We start from the raw sequence: 5,230 nt of genomic DNA, 5'->3' as shown, positions 1-5,230 counted from the left end.
CAAAAAGTCCTATTTTCCTCAGATTGCAATTTTTTTCAAGGGACAAATCAAGTACATGAAGGCCCGCACACTCTACCTATTAAAGCTTCATCAGGACCCTTCAATTGTGAATTCAACCCTACTCGTTTCAACATGCAACCCAGGAGGAGAAGCAGCTATAGGATGTCCTACATGTAGCAGCTGATCCGCCTGGAATACACACTATGGAGTCAATAGCAGTTGAAATCATTGCAGGAGGCATGTAACCAGATCCACTTGAATGTGAACACCTCCTTGATAGCTGAGAAAAGGCAGAGTAGTGCATGCAACGTTCACCACCATTGGATCGGGTCCCGAAGCCTTGCATGCAACATCAGAAAATGAACGAAGGAATTCCAGCGCCTGTAAACGAAGCAACAATGAGCAAAGCCATCATCCCACGTCCAAAAAGCTATAGAGCACGTCGATGGCCACACAGGTAAGTGCCTAACCTTATTTCATCAAATTGCATAAACTATACTATGAAACTTGCATGTCTGTGAATGGTGCAGGTTGAACAAATTCAGTGGCCAGTCAATTGGCCACCCATAATCAATCGAATGGCCTCGTGGGATCCGAACAAGGTCGATTACGCTCGAATCTACCAAAGGGATGTGGAGCTGACACGTGGGAAGTGTCCAGTCGAGGAGAATCGATGGATTTGCAGTGAAATTGGTGGATGGGCAGTGATGACGGTGGGTAATGGCAGAGATAGAAAAATGGCAGGGAGAGACATGCCGGAGATTGATGGTCGTGACGTTGGCCAACGGATCGGCCTGGACACCTCACCCCCGCACCATGAATTGTGTTGTAATTCAAAATATTTCAGCCATAACACTCACATTAACCACTATCATTTACTATTGCAACCATTTTTCAGCAACGTACGCATCCTCCTCCTCTGCAGTTCGTTAGCCCGAGCTTCTTGGCCCGTTTCAAACTCCTCCCATGTCCCAGGCTTGCTCAGAAGCACTATGACGTCCTCCAGAAGCCGACGAAGCTCTCTACAGGAAGGAGCTCTAGAGGAAGCACAACATAGCCTCCCAGAGCAGAGAAATCTGGATCTTCTGTGTCAGAATTGGAGTTTCGAAGAGAGGTAGGCTAAAAAAGTGTCATATCCGTGCATGAAATTTCAAAAGGTGGTAAATTAAACTGTTTGGAGTAGGGAAAGTTAAAACAAGTCTGCCTGTGGGTCAAGAATGGTGGTTTGCTTGTATGATACACGAAATTTCTTTCAAATGATGCTGTGTCACATTCTCCTCCACAGTTCCCGTTAACAAAATCCTCCTATATAAATGATAAACCTATGTAAGTACTGATCTGTGCATAAAAAAATGTGACTTGTATATGATGGGTGTGAAAATTAAGCTCTGCACTTTGTCTGTGAGAGCCTAATTTCCTTTTGACAGTAGAGTTTTGGGCAGCAACAATATTATAACCATGGAATTGGTGAAAAGGGAGATACAAACATCTGAGAAACCATGTCCTGAGAATCAAAGGAGGAAACCATACACAGAATTCCCCTTTTGATCAAAACACAAGCCAAAACAGAGCATTTTCACCATGCCAGGAGGGTTTATCAGAAAGGAACCCTCGGATTCTAGGAAATTGCGAGAAAACCCCGAGGTGGTAGACCTATTTACCCATGCCAATTGGATGACCTTCTGTGATAGAATTGAAGGTCATGATGATGAGGTAACAGAATAATTCCTAATGTCTCTGCAGCCTAAATCCAAGATACTGGCCACTGTAAATTTCAAAGGATTGACCTTAAAACTCACCCCACAACTCATTAGTTGGGTCATTGATTTGCCATTGGGGATACCCTGGGATAAAGAGGAAAGGAAATTGGGCCAGAAGGCCAAAAAGGAATTCTTCCTGCCAGAAGAACAGTTTTCAGAGGATAAGAATGGGGTCCGGAGAGCTAGCCTTCAGCCATTTTGGAGCGAGGTCAGCCTTCAGATTATGAAATACATTACCTGTGAGGGGTGATTCAATATCGTATATGGTTATCACTTCCGGTTGTTAACTGAGCTCAGGCATAAGATGGATTTACCCACAGAACAAAAGCTAAGCATCCCCTACTTCCTCCTACAGTCATTAATTGAGTGTGGCACAAAACTGAAGGAAGGGACACCAGACCAGCTGGCCCATCATGGGCTTATCAAGCTTCTAGTAGAAGATGCCCTCCATACTTATACTGTCCCTCTCTCTTGGGAGATTTTTCACAATATGTCCAAGGATGATGATATCCGAATTCTGGCTGAGGAACTCACTTCATCCAGCAGTGAGGAAAGGGAGCACATTGAGGCAGAAGAGAAAGCCAAGGGTAAGGAACCCCAAGACAGAACACCACAGAAAAAGCAAAAAGAGAAACAAGAGAAGGGCCAACTTATTGATGGAATAAAGGCACAAACGCCAAGGGAGAAACGGTTGCAAATTAGGGCAGAAAGGAATGAAAAGGTCCAAGCAAGTGAGGGCACATCCAAGGAAACCATAGCAAAATTGAAGGAGAAGGCACCCCCAGCCAATCAGGCCAAAATAGTGAAATTTTTTTCTACAGGAAGCCTGAAACTACTTCTACAGGAAGACAGAAAACAATCAGCACAGGACTTTCTACAGGAAGTCTGAAGACAGAGCAACAGAGGGAAAAATCACTGGAAATTTTAGCTAGGGAGGCAACAATTGTGCTGGCCACCCTAAGCACATCTCCCAAGCAGAAGGGGAAGCGAAAGAGGGAGCCTCCCCTGTATTTTAAGGCAAGAAGGAGTGTGAGGATTAAGGCTGGCAGACCCCAACCACCGTCGAAAGAACCAATCACAATTGTAGACACCCCTACCACACAAAAGGAGAGGTCCCCCTCTAATGCATCCATCAATTATGAACGGGGAAGCCCTAAGACATCCACCTTGAGGGAGAGAATAAAAATGTTGGACACAAAGGCCTCTCTACAGGATGCTGAGACTATTCTACAGGAAACATTGGCTAGGCTGAAGGAGACCGAAGCAATAGAAGGTGAGGCAGCTAAATCACCACAGGAGGAAGAAAAGGTGGAGAACATTGTGGAACCTAGCCCCCAGCCCAGCTTGGGCTCCTACTATAACTTCTTAGAGGCTAGAAAGATCATTCCTAAAAAATTCATAGTGCCACTTTTCCTTGCACTAGAAGAAGAGAGAGTGAGGACCCACACTTGGATGAAAATCGCTAAGTCCAAGGGTGTGGTGGATATAGGTCCTCTGGAGGAACAACTCAAAGAGGCAAGGAAGGAATTGGCTCTGGTATGACATGTGGAGAGCAGCAAGCGGGTCAGGCTACACGAAGAAAATGAGCTACTTAGATAGCAACTACAATTACAGGGACAGAGGAAGGAATACAGGCCTCATATCTTGGGAGAACAACAACAACAGGAGGATCCCACAACAACCAAAGATACCCCCGATGAACAACAGAGAAAGGAAAGGATGCAGACTAAAATTGAGACACTAAATCGACAGCTACAGGAAAAATAATTGGAGACACAGTCTCTAAAATAGCAGGTACAAGAAAAGGAGGCCCAACTGGCCTTTATGGCCAGCTGGGCAATGGAAGCTCTGCAGTGTAGGAAGCCTGCCAAATGTTATGCCCTATACCTTAAGGATTAGTGGTTACAGTTTCAGATCAATACCTTGGCTCAAAGGGGCATCACCCCATTCCAAAATTATCATCAGTTTGCAGCTCTATGTGGCAGTAGTTCATTTGAGGATAGGGCCAAATTATTAGAGTTCTACTTGCACAACTTCACCCTTCCGAACATGAATGCATGGGATCCCAACATGGTGATAAGATATGTCTAGCTTATGGCCATGGCCTCTTGGATGAGCCATGAGGAGAACAGAGCAGTAGAGGTCCGCAGTATCATAGGTATAGAGCTAAGTGAGCCACTCATGATCAGAGAAAAGCCAGATGACCCCTCAGTAGTGATAAGTGCCCACCAGCACTTGGCCAACAGTCCTCAGGAGCTACCAGAGTACATTGAGCAACAGGCTCAAGCCATTGCCCACTTTGAGGACATGGAGAGACTGTTGGGAGAAAACTGTATGCATTCCTGCACAAGGCGGTGGAACACACTGCCTCACAGCCTGAAGATAAAAGAATATCACTCCCCCACCAGGATGAGGAAATCCTTGGCAAGGGTACCTCTCTACAAAAAGTTGATGCAGAATTTGCAGGCCAGTTGGATTGGCTTGAAATTCAGTCCTCCTTTACTTTTGGGATTGCTAGAAGAAGTGAAGGAAGAGGAAGCAGGTAGACAATGGGAGGAAGTGGAAAGGAAGCCAAGATTCCATGACCAGGAAGAGGATATCACAACAGAGGCCTGAGATGTGAGGGAAGTGATCAAAACCATAAAGGATGATGAGCTGGACTAGTTGCTCAAAGGATGAGAAACCCATTTAGGAGGGGGGTGATGATGAGCCCCAAATTGGGTAACTTATTGGGCTCATTTTGCCTAATTGTCCTTGTTCAATCCTCCATTTTTCATAGATTATGCATGTTTTTCTAGTATGTTTATTTTATTTGAACGAATAAGGGTGGTCACTCTACCAAGGAGGCTAATACGTGGTCATTTTAGGTTTTTTGGACAAATTTTGGAGCAAAACCAAGCAATTATGGCCCAAGTGACAGCCAAGATTGAGGTGAGGATTTGTAGGGAGGTTGTATGTGGCATTAAATGGCCCTTTCTCGAAATCTCCACCCTCAACTCCGAGCTCAACAGGCCACCAAAACGAGTTCTAAAGGCAGCCAAGCAGCTTTGGGAAGAGTGACTGTTTACTAGCAGTTGGAACAATCGAGTCCCTTCAATCTAGGAGGGCTGCTAGCCCCCTCGTATTGTATAAATAGGAAGGCCTCAACCTTCGTAGTTTGCTTTTGGAACTCTTGGTATTTGAACTATAGTGCTATCCTTTTTCAGCTCGTTTTTCTTAGCTATTTTTGTACAACTTTCTTGTGATGATTATTTTTGAGTAATGAGAAGTAGCTTTACTTGGCATCAGATATGAGTTCTTTATAGGAGCCTGTAGCTCTTGGGGTTGGGCCCAACCCGAGTGATAAGGCCTCCTTTATGTATTGTTATTTGCCCTTTATGCATTTGCAAAATCATTTATGTTAAGTAGATTAAATCTCGCTGATTAACTAGGTCACTGTTAATGGTGAAAAAGACTCTTTGATGCTTAGA

This window comes from Pinus tabuliformis, chromosome 3_1 (genome assembly GCF_031772625.1).
Source record: "Pinus tabuliformis cultivar Carrire ecotype Pingquan chromosome 3_1, CPIR1, whole genome shotgun sequence".
Lineage (NCBI taxonomy): Eukaryota > Viridiplantae > Streptophyta > Pinopsida > Pinales > Pinaceae > Pinus > Pinus tabuliformis.
The sequence above is the reverse complement of the archived record's forward strand: the minus strand, read 5'-3'. Positions refer to the sequence as shown.